Source organism: Ictidomys tridecemlineatus, chromosome 13, assembly GCF_052094955.1.
Source record: "Ictidomys tridecemlineatus isolate mIctTri1 chromosome 13, mIctTri1.hap1, whole genome shotgun sequence".
Lineage (NCBI taxonomy): Eukaryota > Metazoa > Chordata > Mammalia > Rodentia > Sciuridae > Ictidomys > Ictidomys tridecemlineatus.
In genome coordinates, this window is record NC_135489.1 from 46507825 (window position 1) to 46529936 (window position 22112).

The following is a 22112-nucleotide window of genomic DNA, read 5'->3' on the forward strand; positions in this document are numbered from 1 at the left end:
CAAAATTTTAGAAAATTGAACCCAACAACATATAAGAAAGATAATACATCATAACCAGGTGGAGTTTTATTCTTGGAATGTAAGGTTTGTTTAACATTTTAAAATTAACAAATTTATTAGATTTAACAAATTATAAAACCAGGAACCAAATGATCATCTGAAGACATGGAAAAAAAAAATCTGGACAAAATCTAACATCCATTTCTGATCAAAATTATTTGTTTTGGGGTATCTGAGGTGGCACACACCTTTAATTCCAGTTACTTGGGAGACTGGATTACAAATTTGAAGTCAGCCTGGGCAACTTAATGGGATCTGTTCTCAAAACCAAACAACAACAACAACAACAAAAGGACTAGGGGTGTAGCTCAGTGGTACAACATCCCTGGGTTCAGTACAGAAAAAAAAAATTGTAAACTAGGAGTGAAAGAGAACTTTCTCATGGTAAATTACATCTATGAAAAACCTATAGCTGAAATAATGATTAATGGCTGAAAGATTTTCTCCTAAGTTAATAAACAAGGCAAAGAATGCCTATCAGAGCCATTTGAATATCAGTAGAGATTTTAACTAGTACAGTAAGGCAAGATAAACAATAAAAATCATACAGATTGTAAAGGAAGAAGTAAAACTATCTTTATTTGCAGAAAATGTGATTGTCTACTTAGAAAATACTGTGGAATCTACAAAAGAATATTCTAGAAATGATAAGTGAGTTTGGTTTTGGGATATAAGATCAATATATAAAAAACATAACCAAAAATAATTGCAATGAATAATTTAACATTAATATTTACATAAACAATACTATTTCTATATCAAACAATATCAAACATAATATGACAAATCTTAAAAAATATGCTTGGAAACCAAAAGTTTTTACAGTTTTTATAACAAAAAATTATAACATAGTGCTGACAAAATGGGGAATGGTCACACTCCTCTGTAATTCTAGCTACTTGGGAGGCTAAGCCAGGAGGATCATAAGTTTGAGACCAGTCCAGGATACATAGTGAGACCCTATCTCAGGGGAGAATTTTAAAAAAAAAAAAAGAAAAAAAAAGAACAAACAAAATAAATAATATTGCTGATGGGAATTATAGAATGATCAATTAAATAGAGAGATATACAGGGTTTATGGATTGGAAGACTCAATATTAAGATGTCATTTCTCCCCAAATAAATCTATAGACTTAATGCAGTTCTAATAACAATATAGCATTTAAAAAATAATATTCTAAAATTTATCTTGAAATGCCAAGAACCTAGAATAACCAGAACAACTTTGAAAAACAAAAGTAAAGTTGGAAAATTTGTAGTATTTGTAAATATTTAACAACCAGCTCTCTGGAAGTATTTTTGTGGTATAAGTATACCATGTAATGTCAAGTTACTAATATGACATCTCACTGAACACAGAATTGGGAAGAGGTGCACAATACCAACTCTTGTAAATAAGTGCAAGCTAGCTTCAGCATATTGCTTATTACACTACATGATTTTAACATTTAATATAAACCTATAGTAATCAAAATGATGTAGTATGGGCACAAAGTTAGATAATAAACACAAAATAAGAAAAATGAAAGAGTTCACAGACACATATATATATGACCAATTGATTTTTGACAAAGGTGCAAAGGTAATTTAATAGAGAAAGAGTCTTTTTTTATAATTGTGTTAGAAAAATTGTATTTCATACTTGTATATTTCATAAATCAAACAAATGTTAAGTAGATTATGAATCTAAGTAAAATGTATAAAACATTAAAGTTTCTAAGAGGAAACGGGAAGATCTTTGTGACCTGGAATTATATGAAGTTTCTTAGATATGATACCAAAAAATGTGATCCAAAAAAGATTCATAAATTTGACTTGACCAAAGTTGAGAACTTCTGCTCTCTAAAAGAAATTTTTTTAAGAGAGAGAGAGAGAGAGAGAGAGAGAGAGAGAGAGAGAGAATATGTTTTTAATATTTATTTATTTATTTAGTTTTCGGCGGACACAACATCTTTGTATGTGGTGCTGAGGATCGAACCAGGGCCGCATGCGTGCCAGGCAAGTGCACTACCGCTTGAGCCACATCTCCAGCCCCTAGAAGACATTTTAAGAAAATGAAAAGATAAGCCACAGAATGTGTCAATATTTAACAACGAGCTCTCTGGTTGCAAATCACATATCAGATGAAGGACTTGTACCAGAAATACATTAAAACCCTTAAAACTTAATAACAAAATAAACATAAAAATAGGCAAAATATTTGAGCAGACATATCAGCAAAGAAGATATGTGATGGTAAGTAAGCACATTCAGAGATGCTTGAACTTGCTAATCATTAGGGAAATATAAATCAAAACTACAATGAGCTATCACTGTATGTCCAATAGGATGTATACAATTGAGAAGCCTGACAATACCCAGCTTGGGTAAAGATGTAAAGTAACTAGAATTCTCAGACACTGTTGGGGGTGGAAATATCAAATGGTACAGCCATTCTGGAAAACAGTTTGGCAGTTTTTTAAAAGCCATTCAATCCTAGGTATTAATTCAGGAGAAATAAAAATGTATTTGCTTTCTGATTTCTCATAAAAATAAAACCTAGGTAAAAACCATTAAAATAATGCAGAAATAACATTTAAAAAAATTTGGACGTTGGTTCTTTTCTGTCAATTTGGTATTGATACTGTGATTTTTCAGTTTACTCAAAATAAGAGAATCAAAATATTTTGTTTATGAGGTCATACTCTAGTTTGGATGTTGAATGTCCCCACCAAATCCCATGAGTTAAAGTCTTGGTCCCCAGGGTGGTGCTGTTGGGAGGTAGTGGAACCTTTAAGACCTTAGGCCTAATAAGAGACCTGTAAGGCATTGGGAGTGTCCCCTTAAAGGGGCTCGTGGAACCCCACCCCTTTCCTCTTTCTTTTTTGCTTCCTGGCCATAAAATGAGTGATTTTGCTTTACCACATGCTCTGACCATGATGTGCTCTCTCACCAGAAGTCCAAAGCAATAGGACTAACTGATCATGGACTGGAACTTTCAAAACTGAGCCAAAACAAACCTTTTCTCTTTATAAGTTGATTATTTCAGGTACTTGTTATAGTGACAGAAAACTCAAAACAGTTCAAAGATGTTTAAAGATGTTAGGTAAAATATATAGCATCCTCATGAAAGTAGCATGTAGAACCTGGTGCTATAAGTATCAAATTATTTTTTTAAAATAAAATACCTTTGTTTTATTTATTTATTTTTATGTGGTGCTGAGGATTGAACCCAGGCCCTTTCATGTGCTAGGCGAATGTTCTACTACTGAATCACAACCTCAGCCCCCAAGAATCAAGTAATTTTTGTAAATCAAAATATATTATGGACATTGTTCCACCAGGTGACCAGCACGCTGGTTTCATTAAAGAGGTTCGTGACATAGAAGTTAACTAGTGAGATCAAAATAAAACACACAGACTCAATTACCTTTTTCTATGACCAGTTCCGAGACGGCTCTCACCTCTCTGGCTCTCACTTCGAACCACCCGGTAGGGCAGCAAGGCTTACTCAGGGCTAGCAGGAGAGAGAGAGAGAGAGAGAGCACACCAGGAGTGGCCTTTTATTGGGGAACAAGAAATAAAGGGGGAAATTCCATCCAATGAACATCGAGGGGGACAGAATTCCAAGGTCAGGGTCAGTGATTGGCCTCAGGGTCAGTGGTCAGTCACACCCCCACACGGACAGACTCTTGCACCTGGAGAGGGCGGGGATAGCTTCAACACAGTTTGGCCAAAACGCCTCAGACTCAATCCGGGTGGTGCCCAATCACGTTCGAGAATGAATTCCCACACATTGTTTTATATATAAATTAGTAATGTGGTTAAATAATTTTGTGGGGGCAGGGAACAATATTATTTCTCAAGAATTATGAGCAAATGTAGCATACTAACTATAACTTTTATGGCTTTAGATAAACTCAACTTAATTTTTACAAAATAATCCTTTTAATGGAGAATTTATGATTATAATAATTTTGTTTCAAAATTTTGAACTACCTAAATAATTTTACTAATTATTTTGAGTTTATGTTTCCTATATGAAATAACAAAATAAGAAAGGCCTAGTTGACTATTTTTCTGTTTTATATCATCATAAATGGGATGGTATCAAACTGAAAAGATTCTTCACAGCAGGAAACAATCAAGAACATGAACATAGAGCCTACAGAGTGGGAGCAAATCTTTACCACTTGCACCTCAGATAGAGCATTAATCTCCAGGATATACAAAGAACTCAAAAAACTTAACACCAAAACAAACAAACAGACAAAGAATCCAGTCAACAAATGGGCAAAGGAAATGAATAGGTACTCACAGAAGAAGAAACATAAATGATCAAAAAGTATATGAAAAGAAAGGGATACACACAGGAAAAGAAGAACTCAAATTGGCACCATTTGCTGATGATATGATTCTATAATTAGAAGACTCTAAAAGTTCCACCAGAAAACTTCTAGAACTAGTAAATGAATTCAGCAAAGTATCAGGATATAAAATCAACACCCATAAATCAAAGGCATTTCTGTATATCAGTGATAAATCTTCAGAAAGGGAAACGAGGAAAACTATCCCATTTACAATAGCCTCAAAAAAAAAATTCTTGGGAATCAACGAAAAAGGTGAAAGATCTATATAATGAAAATTTCAGAACCCTAAAGAAAGAAGTTAGAGAAGACCTTAGAAGATGGAAAGATTTACCTTGCTCTTGGATAGGCAGAATTAATATTATCAAAATGATCATACTTCTAAAAGCAATATACAGATTTAATGCAATTCTGATCAGATCCCAATGACATTCCTCATAGAAATAGAAAAAGAAATCATGAAATTCATCTGGAAAAATAAGAGACCCAGAATAGCTAAAGCAATCCTTAGCAGGAAGAGTGAAGCAAGTGGCATCACTATACCAGACCTTAAACTATACTACAGAGCAACAGTAACAAAAACAGCATGGTATTGGTACCAAAACAGACTGGTAGACCAATGGTACAGAATAGAGGACACAGAAACAAATCCACAAAATTTCAATTATCTTATATTAGACACAGGTGCCAAAAACATGCATTGCAGAAAAGATAGCCTCTTCAACAAATGGTGCTGGGAAAACTGGAAATCCATATGCAACAAAATGAAATTAAATCTCTCTCTCACAATGTATAAAACTCAACACAAAATGGATCAAGGACTTAGGAATACAACCAGAGACTCTGTGTCTAATAAAAGAAAAAGTAGGCCCTAATCTCCATCATGTGGGATTAGGCTCCAACTTCTTTAATAAGACTCCTTTGGCACAAGAATTAGAATAAAAAATCAATAAATGGTGTGGACTCAAACTAAAAAGTTTCTTCTCAGCAAAAGAAACAATCTGTGAGGTGAATAGAGAGCCTACATCTTGGGAGTGAATCTTTACCCCTCACACATCAGATAGAGTACTAATCTCTAGGGTATATAAAGAACTCAAAAAGTTAAACACCAAAACAAAACAAAACAAAAAACCAAATAACCTAATCAATAGATGGGCCAAGGACCTGAATAGACACTTCTCAGAAGAGGATATACAATCAATCAACAAATATATGAAAAAATTTTCATCATCAATAGCAATTAGAGAAATGCAAATCAAAACCACTCTAAGATTTCATCTCACTCCAGTCGGAATGGCAGACAAATAACAATGAAGATAAATAACAATAAGTGTTGGTGAGGATGTGAGGAAAAAGGTACACTCATACACTGCTGGTGGGACTGCAAATTGGTGTAGCCAATATGGAAAGCAGTATGAAGATTTCTTGGAAAATTGGGAATGCAACCACCATTTGACCCAGCTGTCCTCCCCTCGGTCTATACCCAAAGGATTTAAAAACAGCACACTACAGGGACACAGCCACATCAATGTTTATAGCAGCACAATTCACAATATTTAAATGTCACTTATTAACCACTACCTAATCCTGTGTGAGTATTCTGGGAGTACTAACTTTGGAAAATGAGACAGCATTATTACTTGATGTATTGAGTAATATATTGTATTGTAATATCATTGTCTTCCCTGTGATAACAGTCAGTGTGATTAACATGTCCAATAACTATCTACCAGGTTTTGCTCTTTATTCATTGTCCTCCTTTATATGTATTTTATATAAACCTTAGTTAAAATTCTTTCAGTTACAAATGAAACTAACTTGAGCTACTTTAAACCAAAAAAGGCAAGGGATTTATCTTGAGGTTATAAAGTAATCCTAAAAGGAATATAGGGATATAAGTATTTCAAAAGCAGGGAGTCATTCTGGCCAAATGAGGTATTATAATCAGGAAATAGCTTCATTATTCTCATTTTCTCTCGTTGAGGCACCTGGCCTTTATTTCTCAATCTAGCTGCCAGTCTATTTCATTTTTCTTTTTTTTTTGCATACGCAATGTCAACTAATATACTCCAGCACTTTGAGATTTAGGTAATATTTGTGAGGTATATTTCATGCTCAGTGGGACTCTGGGGGCTTCTGCAAAGATTCTTGCAAGTTTCTGAGTTAGAAGTCAATGAGGTAAGTGGGAAGGGGAATGCCAGGCTGAGGCTCCCATAGTCACCACCTCTGGCTCTGGGTCCCTATTTCCATATGTAGTAGCCTTCATTGAAAGTTTGAGAGTTTATATCATAGTGATATAACCAACATGGTCTGTTAGGGATACTTTTAGAACAACTTGAGAAATTTCCTTTGGCCCTTCATCCAAAAAGTTCTTAACATTAAAGTTCCACTCTAAACTTGTATTTTATTTTCTTCTTGTGCTGCTGGGGATTGAACCCAGGGTTTCTTACATGCCAGGACATATTTACCACTAAATTACATCCCAGTCCATTAACTTTAAACTTTCTTATGAACCTTTTTCTCCTTTTCTTATGAGGGAAAAAATTATTTTATGTGCCACAAGGAGTAGTTTTACTATTTCCTTTATTTTTGTGGCTTCTGGTACCTGTGCCTCAGGGTTTACATTCTATCCTAAGCAACTCAAACAGGGACATATCTCTTTCTGGTTGTTTTGGCATTCCATGGTTGCCATAACAAAGCACCACAGACTGGATGGTCTAAAAAACAACAACAAAAAAATATTTTCTTACAGTTCTGGAGGCTTAAAGTATGAGATCAAACTATCATTAGGCTTGTTTTGGATATTATGAAAAAAGTCTATTCTAGGCCTCTCTCCTTGGCATGTGGATGGATTCTTCCTGTGTATTTACATAATTTCTCTATACATGACTGTGTCAAAATTTACTCATCTTCATAAGGACATCAGTCATTTTGATTAGGACTTATGGTATTGATTTCAATTTAACTTAATTATCTCTTTAAAGATCTACTCCAAATACAGTTGCATTCTAAGATAGGAAAGGATAAGACTTCAACATGAGAATTTTAGGGAGGGACATAATTTAACCAATAGTACTGGTATTTTTTGTTAAGATAATGTAATTTTGACCTTTGTTATTTTTGCTTCTCATTGTTTATGGTAGGGAGGGGAGTCCTCCTGTAGCAACTTAGTTTAAGCAAACAACCTTAGCTGATCAGAATTGGATCCCAATTGCAAATACCTAGATGAGAGTCAGATAGACAGAGGTTATATATATTTGTTCCAGAACACTCAGTTTGGGCCAGGAATCAGGTTAGTTCATATAATAAAGCTGATAGGATACATATTGTTGACTAGAGAGAATTTCCATTGAAATGAAAACAGGACCTTGTTAGTCAACTTAAGCATTTTCTACCCACTAAAAAACCAGAATAAGTTGAAAAATTATTTAGAATTAGAAAGAAGAGCACTATAGTATATTTTCTCATTTTAATGAATAGAACTAACTTTAGTAGCAGAATATCCCCTTCATAATTCATTATTTAGAAAATGTTGTGATTGATCTAGACTTTTTAAAGAGAAAGAAAGAACTTGAAATGGTTATATCTGTATTTAATGTTGAAGTAATTGGTGTACTTAAACTTCTAATATGAAGTCACAGAATTACAAAGCAAGATGAACTTATGGTTAAATATTGTAACTTGCTTTGTTCAGGATTACCCAAGTACTGTATAGGTGTTAATGAATTCTTTGACTTGAGGAGACATGCAGTAAAAATTGCATCACTTTTGATTCTCTTTGCTGCTGTAAGCAGTGATTTTTTTCCACTCATAATTTTTTCCTTTAAATTGCTACCTGGTGCCAAATTAACAGATATGAATTCATAAATAGATTTATTTGACGTGTATGCAGTAATAACTAGACTCATCAAGGAAAAGTAACCTCAGCTACCTTTACAAAAGTTAATATTTTATATTTCTTTTACTCAATTGAGACTTGTGTCACTGCAACTTATTTTTTTTTTGTGACATATGTTCAAGAATATCATGACCAGTATTCTTTCATTAGCTGAAAACATGGCTGGAGGTTATATTTTCTAAGTAACAACATTCCATTACTTCTGGCTTGGAGGGTAGGGTTAAACTTTATATCCATTTTTTCCCCTTAGCATTAGAATACAGTTGTTAGGATGTGGGGGAAAAGGTACACTCACATTGCTGGTGGGACTAAAAATTGGTGCAACTGCTCTGGAAAGCTGTACGGATAATCCTCAGAAAACTTGGAATGGAACCACCATTTGACCCAGTTATCCCATTTCTTGGAATATACCCAAAGGACTTAAAATCAGCATAAAGTGATGCAGCCACATCAATATTTATAGCAGCTCCACTCACAGTAGTTAAACTATAGAACAAACCTAGATTTTCTTCAACAGATGAATGGATTAAAAAATGTGGCATATACATACAATAGAATATTACTCAGCCTTAGAGAAAAATGAAATTATGGCATTTGCTGGTAAATGGATGGAGCTGGAGGATATCATGCTAAGTGAAATAAGCCAATCCCCCCAAACCAAAGGCCAAATGTTTTCTCTGATATGCAGATGTAAATTGCAATAAGGGGGGCAGTGGCTAGGGAAGAATAGAGTTACTTTGGATTAGGTAGAGGGGAATGAGGGAGGGGAGCGGTATCAGGATAGGAAGGATAACTGAATGAATCTGACATTATTACCTTATGTACATATATGACTACATTACCTGTGTGATTCTACATGTACAACCAGAAAAATGAGAAATTATACTCCATGTAAGTGTGATGTGTCAAAATGCATTCTACTGTCATGTATAACCAATTAGAACAACAACAAAAAAGAATGGAGAAAAAAGAAAAAAAGTGTAAATGGTAGTTCTTGGATTTGATCATTGCACCATGGTTACATAAAATGTTAACATTAGAAGCAGCTAAGTGAAGGGCATATGGGAATTCTCCATACTATCTTTGCAACCTTTCTATAAATCTAAAATTGTTTCACAATAAAAAGTTAGGAAAAGTTAAAAAGAAAGAAAGAAAAGAATATGGTTGTTAAGAGTTTGGGTTTCAAAATGAGAAAGACCTGGGTTCTTACAGTACATGGTTCAACCATGTACTAATTGTAAGATATTGGGTGTTACTGGGCTTCTAAGCTTAGTTTCTTCATCTGAAAAGAGGGATAATAAGATTATTATAAGGATTAAGTGGAACAATATTTGCAATGTGCTTAGTAAGATTGTGGAATATAGCCAATGTTTAAAAAGTAGTAGCAATAATTATTAATATCCTGATTATTATTTTCAATGCAGGCCTGGGGAAACAAAGTGGTATGGGTCTTTGTCTTCAAGAAACTCAAAACTAAGAGTATGGGACTCAAAAAGTATTACTCTAGAGGGCTGGGAGGAGGGAACTGGGAACATGTGGATCAAACGGGACAAAATTTCAGCTACAGGGGAGGAATAAATTCAAGAGACATATGGTATGTCATTGTAATCATAATTAGTAACATTATATTATATATCTAAAAATTTCCAAGTGTCTAGATTCTAAGTGTTCTCGTGACAAAAACAAACATAAAAATCTGGGTGTGAGGCAAGGCATATATTAAATAATTTGATTTAGCCATTCCACAAAGTATACATATTTTAAAACATGTTGTATTTGATAAATACATACATTGTATGCATATATTTATATATTATAGTCAATTAAAATATATCACTGTAAATTTGTCTTTATATTGGAAAGGCATTTAGTACTTGATAATTATTGGTATTTCCATTAAATGCTGTTATTCTTTTCAAAATTACCTATAAAGTTTATTCTTAATTTGGATTTTAAGAACTTTACACCTAGAGCAAAGTATTATGAAAGACTAATTAATACTGTAGGCATGGCATTCTGTGCCCTGTTCTTCGGTCTGTGCCAGATCCATGTGCTACCAGGCTCTTTCCTAGGTACCAGGGAGAAGACAGCTAGGTGCTCGTCTTATCTGAATGATGGAGCGTATTCAACCTAGATGATTGGTTTTGGTCATAGATTGGAGGCTTATAGGAGTAGGTAGATGTGAGGTACAAACTCAGGAAATCTGTCTAGAACCACGGCAAAGAAAAACATTAATTTTAGCCATTCAGTTGGTACCAAGGTCCAGACTTACTGCAGGTATCTGCACATTGGGGAAGAGGTAACAGACAAGCTTTAGGAACTCAAAGAGATCTCAGTAGGAGCTCAACTCAGCAGTTTGACTTTCACAAGAGCAATCTAGTGGGGAGGTTGGAGTGAGAGAGGCAGAATGCCCAGCACTGTCAGTGCATTAGCCCACTGGCCTCTAAACCTTTTATTTATTTACATATTACAAACATGTACCTCTACTACTAGTTAACATTTCAGATGTATAGTAAAGTTCATTGTTACTGATAATTGCAATTGTTTCAGATAGATTAAAAATAATTTTAAATTATTTTGGTTCACTTCTTTCATATTTTATTATATTGTGACTGTTGTTTAAATAAAGATGAGAAGAGATTGAGCTGTTTTCCTGTTGTTTGCTCTTATGCTTGCATTATTTGTATTATTTTCAATTTTCCTTTTCTTTTTCTTTTAAAGCTGTTGTATGAGAGTTAATTTGGTAATCAATACTTGTATACATAAATGGGCACACATAGAAATACATTGCTATGTTCTGAAATAGTGTAAAATTAGGGTACTATTTATGTCTTTATATTTGAAAATTCTTGTTTCTCCCTAAGGCTACTTTCATGATATGTGGAACACATGTCATCCCTAATATTCATAGGATGGACAATAAGCAATAAATCTTTTTTTTCTAAAGTTATGATGGAAGAGGTTAGTAGAAGTTAAGAAAGTATCATTTTGTAGCTTACAGTAAAAAGTGGGGAGAAAGAGTGATGTGGATGTGTAGGGCTGCAGAGAAGAAAAGAAAGAATGGAAGTGAAATAGATGTGGACAGCTGTCAGGGTGAGTTTGGGAGAAAGATGGATAAAAGATCTTTTGAGGATGTTTCCCTGTTTGAAATTGAAGTGACCTGTCTTCCACATTTAAAAATCTTTTATTCTAGTTTTACACATTTGACTAAAAATTCTCCATTTTTTAAAAGTTCTTAGTGACAATGGAGTTGAAAACTTATGTACACAGAATTTATACAATTGTTTATGGCAGTCTTATTTGTAATAGTTCTAAGGCTGTAAACACTTATCATAGTTCCACAATAAATATCAAATGTCCTATAATAGATGAATATTATATTCAATATTATATTATATTATATTCAGTGATATACTAGGGAATACTACTTAGCAATAAAAAGTAGTGGACTGTTGATACATGCAATAATGTGGTTAGACCTTGAGGGCATTATGCTGAGTGAAAAATCCTTAGTTGGCCTATTTTGTTACTATACCGAAGGGCTGGAAACTTTATAAATAAAAGAAATTTGTTTAGCTCACAGTTCTGGAGATTCAAGGGCCCACATCTGGTCTTTTCGCTGGCATAGTCCTGAAGTGACAGAGGGCATTTACATGGCAAGAGACAGGGATCTTATGTGTGTGTCTCTTCTGATTTCTCCCCCTTTTTATAAAGCCATCAATATTCAATCATGATGGCTCTACTTGATGACTTTATTTGATCCTAATCTCTCTCAAAGGCCCTGCTCTAAACACCATTGTTGGATTAAGTTTCTATCATTTTAATATCTTACAATTAAATTTCCACACATGAACCCTTGGGGAGGGGGCACACTCTTACCATTTTCAAACCACAGCAATACCAATCTTAGAAGGTCACATTTGTATAATTTCATTTATATAACATTCCAGAAGTGACAAAATGATAGTTTGGAGAACAAATTAGTGGTTGCCAGGGATGTTGTGACTTTAAGGTATAGCACAGGGTGACAGTTCTATATTTTAATTTTGGTGTTCGTTCCATGAATGTAACATGATAAAACAACACAGAAGATGACAATGCCAGTTACCTAGTTTTAAGATTTCCTGGTTTTAAGTAGCTATAGTTACTAAGATGTATCTATTGGGGGAAGTTGAATGAACAGTACATGAGACTTTCCTATATTATTTGTGCAACTTTGTGTAAATCTATAATTTTTTCAAAATTAAAAGTCAAAAAATATGAGACTAAATTAGACTAAACCCTGGTCAGCCTTAGTCTCCACTCCTTCCCTTACCTTAAGAAAATGCGGTACAGAGGTGTGAATAGGGCATACTAAAATATTTTATAATTTCTCTTGTGGTTTTTTTTGACCCCAGATATGAAGTAGAATTATGTTACTTAATTTCCAGATATTTGTGGATTTTCTAATTTACTTAACTAATTTCTAATTTAATTTCACTGCATAAGATCTTAAACTTTTTTAATTTACCAAGAATTTATTTCTCTGTGTATAGTCTGTCTTTATGAAGTTTTCACGTGTACCTGAGTAGAATGAGCTTTCTGCAGTTGCTGGCAAGAGTTTTTAATGAATATTAATTGGTCAAGGTGCTTGATCATCTGTTCCCTTACTGATATTTTGTCTAATTGTCTTAGTTACTGAGAGAGGGTTATTAAAATCTTCAATGTAACTTGTAGATTTCTCTATTTTTTTCCCTTTTTTCTGTCAATTTTATTTAATGAATTTTGAAGCTCTTGTTAGGCACATTCATACATAAATTGTTACATCTTTCTAATGGGTTGTTTTCATCGTTAAGAAATTTCCTGCTTTATCCTTTGTAATATTCTTTTTCTTGAGTCTGACTTTGTCTGATATTATTATAGCCATACCAGATTTTCATGGTATATGTTTTCCCATTCTTTTATATTCAGCCCCTTTGTGTCTTTATATTTTTTCTCAGTTCTTCAATGTGTATAATTTCTATTTATCTGTCTTCACATTTTTCACTATTTCAGTTACCATTTCAAATATGCTGTTATACTTATCTATTGGATTTTTCATTTTAACTATTACATAGTTTTGAGCTTGAGATTTCCATTTAGTTCATTTTTTAAAAACAACAACTGTATGGTAAATAATTCATGTAATACAATTCATCCATTTAAAGTGTACAATTAAATGAACTTTTACTATATAAACAGATATATGCAATAATTACCATATTAATCTTAGAACATTTTTAGAACATATCATCTCAGAAAGAAACCCTGACTGGGGATATGGTTCAGTGATAGAATACTTGTTTAGCATATGTGAGGTCCTGGGTTCAATCCCAGCCCTGCAAAAACAAAAACCTAAAATACCTGTACCTTTAGTTGTCAATCCTAACCTTTACCCAAGCCCTACATATCCACTAATCTACTTTCCATCTCTATGGATTTACCTATTCTGGACTTTCATACAAATGGAATCATATAATAGATTTTTTTTTGTGTGTGTGCTTGATTTTTTGTTTTTTGCCTAGGAAGATATTTTCAGTGTTTATCCATATTTTACTTATTTATCTGAACTTCATTATTTTATATTGCTAAATAATATCCCATTATATAGATAAAGGATAAACATTTTGTTTATCCTTTTTTTAAATTGACAGGCATTAGGTTATTTCCATCTTTATTATGAATAACACTGCTATAAAAATTTATGCACAAGTTATTGTGTGAATATAATTTTTGTTTCTCTTAAGTAAATACCTTGGTATGGAATTATAAGGTCATATGGTAGCTCTATGTTTAATTGATTGGGGACTGCAGAATCAGTTTCCAAAATGGCAATACCATCTTACATTTTCTCTAGCAGTCAACCAGTGCTCTGATTTTTCCACATCTTCATCAACACTTACCAGACTTTTTGATTTTTTACATTCTAGTGGGTATGAAGAAGTATCTCATTATAATTTTATTTGATTTTCCTTAGTGTCTAATAAGTATCTTTTTAAGTACATATACTTGTGTATCTTCTTTAGTATCTATATATTCAGATCCTTTGCCCATTTTTAATTGGGATATTTGTGTTCTTTTATTGAGTTATAAGAGTTCTCTATATATTCTCAATATATATATCCTTATTAGATATATGTTTTGCAAGTCGTATAATCTCCCATGTTGTGAGTTGTCTTTTCAGCTTTTTATTGGTGAATTTTAATCATACATAATAGTGGAGATCATTGTTACATATTCATACATGCATATAACATAATTTGTTCAATTTTGTTCCCCAGTACCTCCCCTTTTCACTTTATTAATAGTTTCCTTTGAAGAAAAAAGTTCAATTTTGATGATGTACAGTTTGTTTATTTTTCTTTCATTGCTCATTGGGTATCATGCCTAGGAATTCATCATATAATCCACAGCAATGGATTTAATTTTTTAATAGTTTTGCATTTCTTTGCTGAGTTTTACCACCTATTCATTTATTAAGACACCATTTTATTGGAAAACATTTTCCTTTAGATTGCTAAATATGTTTATAATAGCTTCTGAAAGTCTTCAGTAACTTCAACATCTGAGTTATCTCCGAGTTGATTTATATGGACTATCTAGGTTGTTCTAGATTATAGGCCACTTCTCATATTTGTTCCTCTACTCAGAATTTCATAAGGTTATGGGTTGGGGATGTGTCTTAGTGAGTTCAATCTCTGGTACAAAAAAAAAAAAAATCAAGGTATTTGCTAAGCTATGTTCTTATCTAGAGCTCCAGGTCCTCTTCCAAGCACATGTGGTTGTGACAGAGTTCAGTTCCTTGTGTCTGTATGATTGAAATCCCATTTTATCTTGCTGCCTGTCAACCAAGAGCCATTCTCAGCTCTCAAAGGCCTCTTGCAGTCCATATAAAACCATATATAAATGGCTTGTGTGATTAAGTCAGACTCACCTGGAAAACTTTCTTATCTAAGGTCAATTGACTTGGATATCTACAAAGTTCTTTTATAGTAGCATGTAGATTAGTGTTTGAATAACTGGGCAAATGTATACATACTTAAGGTCTGGGAATCTTAGGGTCATTTCAAATTCTGTTTACCACAATTAGTTTTGCTACATCAGTTTTTCTTTTCTTTTTTGATACTGGGGATTGAACCCAGAGGTATTTTACCACATCCCTATTCCTTTATATTTTTTATTTTATACAGGGTCTTGCTAAATTGCTTAGGGCCTTGCCAAATTGCTGAGACTGGCCACAGCCTCCTGAGTCTCTAAGATTATAGGTGTGTGCCACTGTAGCTAGCTATGTCAGCTTTTAATTTTGTTAGTGGGTACATAATATATATTTTCCTATAATATTACTTCCAACCTTTCTGTGCTCTAAGGTTTTAAATGTATTTTATTAAGAATACTTAATTGGATTTAAGAAGTAATAATTTTGGAGCCTCTATCTTATATCTGGTAAATTTACTAACTTAGTGATTATTGACATATTTTGAATTATTTTTATAGTCTTATTTTGCACTTCATTTATTCTAGTTTTTCTTTTTATGTACTGCTTCTCACTTTCCTTTAGTTGGTTTGATTAATTTTGTTTTTCTTTTTCTCCTCCTTTACTGGTTTGATAGTTAATATCAGTGATTTTCTTAAAACTTATGAATTTATTAATGAATCTAAAGCTAATATCTCTGTCCTTTGGATAAATAAAACAGGAACCTTAGAATTATTTTAATTCTAATTATCTTCTTCCAATCTTAGAGAAAAGATGGATTGTTTATATATAAATGACAGTCTTATGACATATTTCTCATCAGCATCAACAGAATACAGCAATGAAATAATATTGTTTAAGAACTGAGATAAATTGTGTGCTTAAAAGTCACAGATGCGTCCTGAAAGAACACTAAATTATATGCTTCATAAGAAGAAAGGAGTGGGATGTAAGAAATAATATAAATAGACTAGTCAATACACTGTTAAATTTTGTAAACATGAATGAACTATAAAAATTAATGCTAAAAATAATTCTGTGGGATAATTAATTCCCTATGTTTACAGACGGAGCTAAGAGGGTGGAGAAGCTGAGTATCAAATTTGCATGAGGTCTTGCAACTTAGGAGAATGTCCTCTTGGTCATAAATAGCATGAGGCTCAAAAAGCAATACTAACAAACTGTGTTCATTCTTTGAGTTAATTTGTGATCCAGAGAGTTTTCACCTCTCTGAGTTCCTGAATGTGTAAGAAAAATTTACTCAGGTTTCATCCTTTGGTTGAAAGAAAACAGTAAGTTGTGACAGTTCATCTTATTTAAAATCCTAGTTGTGCAGGGTGATTCTTCAGTCACTAGTACAATTATCTGAATTTTGAGAAATATTAAATAACTGATGTTGATATAACTGTATTAAGAAACCAAAGGCCAAAAGAGAAACCAAAGTGAATGAACAAAATTGCTCTTAGTAAACAGCAAAAGAGTTCTTTTGTATTTGGGGATAAATTCTAAACAATAAAACACAGGAGTTTTTTTTTTTTTTTTAAGATCACCTGATTTGTTTTTTAACCAGGCTTTCAAGCTACAATGTAATCTTTTAAAATTATAGGTAATTACAAAAAGGCACATTAAACCTCAGTTAATCACAGTTGTTTCAAAAATATGTCCCTTTTCTTAACAAAGCAGTAACCCAGCCAGAACTTGGATAAACTGGCATTTCCCTAGATCACATGTTTCATTCCTAAACACAATGCCCCTTGTGTTTCTTTCAGGTGTCCATATTTTCTCTGAAAAATAGATCTCCCCTTCCAAAGCCTGAGCATTATCTGCTCTTTGTTTGAAAATAAGTGCATTGTTCATGTGTGGACTAGTAGTGCAGGTGTTTTACCACTCTTCCCAGTCAGGTTGATCCTTAAGCCTTCCATGAAATCAGTTCAGTTTAGTTAAATCTCCAACATCCACTTTTCATTGTCATTTCCCTTTATGGTCATAATATACACCCTACCCAATGCAACACGATCATCTTTCATCCCATTATGTTTACATTTTTAATTAATACTTCCAGAAATGTCAACATTTTGCTTCTTTCTCAGTGAAGCCTAAACTCCAGGGCAAGGCCAAAATTTAGATCAAGCATTAGCAATCCAGGTTGCTTTCATTTTTTTAAAAAAATTCCAACTACTGCTTAATGTACCCAGATTTGCTCCTGTCACTACAAAGTGCTATCTGAAAGCTTTGCATGAAATTAAACTCCCTGAAGTGTAACCAAACTGAATAAAGCCACAGAAGCGTGTATTGAAGCAACTCTTTTCCTGAGTGGGGCATGTGAAACACTGACATTCTTAACACAGCAAGGATAGGTATTGGGTGTCAGGTAACTGATTCTCTCTTCTAAAGTATAGGGTTTCAACCCCTCACTTTATTTTCAAACAAGCACTTTCATGCTATTCTTTAGAGAATGAAGAGGGTATAATCTTAGATCACTAGGCAAGCTATAGCTGAGAAAGGGAAAGGGGTGGAGGAACAGAATTACTTAAATACTTCATTTTTCAGGGCAAAGACTGTAATTGATATTACTTATCAAAGTATTTATTTCTTCCTAGCTTTGTAACATGAAGTTTCAAGCAATTTATTATTGTCATTCATGTCTCTAGATTTTTTTTTGCTTAATCCCTCTTTTCTGTCCTTTACTGTACTGAAGTGTGCTTCAGTAAAACGTAGTGTATTGTTTTAGGTTTCATTATTTTTATTGCTTTTATGGCTAAGAGTTTTTAAAATTTCATCTTCCCATTGTAAATTTAGAAAGTTTATATGAAGACAGTGAATAATTAGTAGAGAACCTAACTCTTATTTTCTAATTGCAATTTACTTAACACAAGAATGTGCTCAATGCTTTGTTGATTAAATGAAAAATGTAGGGCTGAAGTTATGGCTTAGTGGTACAGTGCTTGCCTAGCATGTGTCAAGCATTGGGTTTGATTCTCAGCCCCATATAAATAAATAAAATAAAGTCTATTGACAATTTAAAAAATTTTAAAAAGAGCAATTAAAAAAAGGAGAATGTACCACATTTATTTGTACTGCATAATGTTTTTGTTCAATTTACCAAGCATAACAAATATTGATTTAATTGTGAAACATAAGAGTTCCTATACACTGTTGTAACTTCATCTTCAAAACAAGTGCACATTTCTTTAGTTGCTTATAAAAGTCATTTTCTATGAATTAATAATCAATTTAAAATTTGGGTTATTTTTTTTTTTTCATTCTGGGGATTGAACCCAGGGATGTTTTACCACTGAGCCATATCCCCAGCCCTTGCTATTTTATTTTGCAATGACGTCTTGCTAAATTATTGAGGCCGGCTTTGATCTTGTGATCCTCCTACCTCAGCTTCTCTAGTAGCTGGGATTACAGGTGTGCACCACTGTGCCTGGCTCAAAATTTATTTCACTTTATATTTTATAACTGATAATTTTATAGGAAACTTTAAACTGAGATTGATATTCATATTTATACTAGTAAATCTCTATAACACCATGGTTCATATGCATTTTTTTTTTTTTTTGTACCAGGGATTGAACCCAGGGGCACTTAACCACTAAGCCAATCCCAGCCTTTTACTTTTGTATGTTATTTAGAGACAGGGTCTCACTGAGTTGCTTAGGGCCTTGCTAAATTGAGGCAGGCTTTGAATTCATGATCCTCCTGCCTTAGTCTCCTAAGCCACTGGGATTACATGCCCAGCTGGTTCATATGCATTATAAGATAGAAGTCAGCACAAGGAGGTGCCATGCCTCTGGCCTTAAAGCAGGTATTAATTGATGCATTTCAATGTTTAAAAATTTTGATATTAATGACTGAAGTGCATTTGTAAAACATAATCACAATATGGAAACTATGCTCAAGCATCATCTCTTGAGACTTCCTGTAACTATGTTTGGAAACAGACCATATATGTATGCTTGAGCCAGTGATTTCAAAACTCCTATTTCCTGTCCCTTGGGGAATCTATAGAAAGGTCTATCCACAACATACATGGGAAATAGCACTCTGAATACCCATGCTTGAGGTAGAGAAAGGGAAAAATACTCTACTTTTTCAATATCTTGTAGTTAAAATTTTCAAATCAATTTATTCAGATTTGTTTTTTAGAGAGAGAGAGAGAGAGAGAATTTTTTTTTTAACATTTATTTTTTAGTTTTCAGCGGACACAACATCTTTGTTTGTATGTGGTGCTGAGGATCGAACCGGGCCCCACGCATGCCAGGCGAGCCGCTACCGCTTGAGCCACATCCCCAGCCCTATTCAGAATTTCTAAAGAGTTTTTCCGACTTTTTTTGTGTGGGTGGGGGCTACCAGGGATTGAACTCAGGGGCATTCCACCACTGAGCCACACCCCCCAGCACTGTTTTGTATTTTATTTAGATACAGGGTTTCATTTAGGGTCTCATTGAATTGTTTATCACCTCGCTTTTGCTGAGGCTGACTTTGAACTCATGATCCTCCTGCCTCAGCCTCCCTAGCTGCTGGGATTACAGGCATGCACCATCACCCCTGAGAAGTTTTTCAACTTTAATTAAGAAATAATTTGCACATAATAAACTGTATCATTTAAAGCATACAATTTGAAGAATTTGAATAAGTTTTTATGCCCCTGTGAAGCCAGTACCACAATCAAACTATAGAACCTCCTAGTCCAATTCTGTATGTTCCTTTTCGCGGGGGGGGGGGGGGGGTGGGGGGGTGGGGGGGGTGGGGGGGGTGGGGGGGGTGGGGGGGGTGGAGGTGGGGGGGTGGGGGGGGTGTTACCAGGGATTGAACCCAGGGGTGGGGGTATTTAACCACTGAGCCACATCTCCAGCCCTTTTTGTGTTTTATTTAGAGACAGTGTCTCACTGAGTTGCTAAGTACCTTGCTAATCTGCTGAGGCTGGCTTTTAACTCAGCCTCCCAAATTGCTGGGATTACAGGCATGCACTACTGTATGTTCCTTTTTAATTCTTCCCACCATTCTTTATCTTCTATACTCTGTATCTTTTCTCTATCCTTAGTATCTATGGAGTTGCTTTTCATTTGTGTTTTATACAAATGGAATCATAATATTTAATACTTTATGTCTGACTTCTTTGATGCCACATAATGATTTAAGGACTTATCCATATATTTCAGCATGTTTCAATAGTCTCCCTTTTTTAATATTTTTATTTGCAGTTGGACACAATACCTTTATTTTTCTTTTTTATGTGGTGCTGAGGATCAAACCCAGGGCTTTGCACATGCTAGGCGAGTGCTCTACTGCTGAGCCACAGTCCCAGCCCAATAGTCTTTTTTTTTTTCTTTTTCAAATTTATTTATTTTTATTTTTTTAGTCTTCCTTTTATATTGTGGAGTAGTTGGTATTTCATTGTATGGATATACCACATTTTGTTTATCCATTAACCTGCTAATAGACATTTGAGTCATTGGGGCTCATTCAACAAATCCTAATTGAGTACATATTATCATCCAGGCAAATGTTAAAAAAAAAAAGGGAGACCACTATGAATAAAGTAAACAAAATACTGGTACAAAAGGAGCTTACTCAGGGAGATAGAGAATATTATATATATAGAAATACATAAAGTATGCTTGGTGAGAAAAATGAAGTAGGTTGAGAGAGAAAGGAGAGGGATGTATGCCTTACCTCTACGAAAGGGTGGCAAGGTGGAAATATAGCTCTGGACAGAGAGGAACAGATATTTTTGCAGGCCTAGAGACTCCAGGAGTATCAAAGATTTCAAGGCTTTTAAGTGAGTCTATCCATACATCCCCAGACACAAACAAGGCTTTGCCCATGACATTCTTCCCCACCAGGGCCCTGACTGACATATTCGACTTTGCAAGATTGAGAATTTACTTTTTCTCGGGAACTCTGCTATTCTTGTGATTAAATGCTGATTCCAGTGCTAATTCTTTTGTCTTCTATCTACAGGAGCTAAGTCTCTATTTACTGCCAAGGAAGATCTCTGAGTTTCCAATTTTGCTTTCCCTGTAAATAACAATTATTCTTAGCCTGTGATTGTATTTTTCTAGTTCATCAATGATAATCAGCAATAAATTTTTATTTCATTGTCCTTATAATTAGTACTTCTACAAAAACACAAGGTGTTACAAATGCCAGTACATTTCCTTTCCACTGGTGTACCATTGCAGTTCACCACATCTAAAAGTTCTAACAATCGTACTACTTCAGCAAGTCAGGCACTTTCAGTGCTTCACTTACCAGCAGTGATGTGGTCCTCATTCAGCTAAGTGGATGATAATCCAGCTCTAAAACCTCATTTAGAGTCTGCTTCCTTGGACCATTCTGGCCAGTTGAGTTACCTAGGAAATAGATTTTGAGCTCCTGCAGGAAGTTATTAGTGAGTGCTTTCAGGATCAACATCTTTGAAGGGATTAAGGAAGTAGGATTGGGCTTTGGGAATAGTTGAACTGCAGTGAAGTTGCACCAAAGGATTCAGCCAATTCTATGGAGAACTCTGGAGCTAGATGATTCTTTAAAGTGTTTCTTTCCCAAACATTACAGATTTGGTAAAATTCTAGTTAGGTTGAGTCTTGCTTGCCTCCACTTGGTCACCTTTGTATGGATCCAATGGTTGCTTTGTTTTGCTTTTTGTTTTTTGTTTTTTTTCTGGCTTTTTTTTCTTTTTCTTTTTTATGGTTTTTAGCTGATATTCACGAAGAGAGTCAGTACTTGGAACTGTGCCACCAATGAAAGGAAATCCCAAGGAAGTACAATTCTTTACAGAGCTGTGTCACACCATCCTTTGGGCCCTCTG

General features: G+C 34.1%; 1 long non-coding RNA gene across 1 annotated transcript; it reads right to left on the bottom strand.

Moving 5' to 3' along the window:
• Positions 1-1819: 1819 nt before the first annotated feature.
• LOC120886629 (uncharacterized) lies at positions 1820-21647 on the bottom strand. Its single transcript, XR_005729702.2, has 3 exons — positions 21557-21647; positions 3470-3556; positions 1820-2094 (listed from the first exon to the last, which is right to left on the bottom strand). It is a non-coding gene; the product is annotated as an uncharacterized LOC120886629 (long non-coding RNA).
• Positions 21648-22112: the final 465 nt, after the last annotated feature.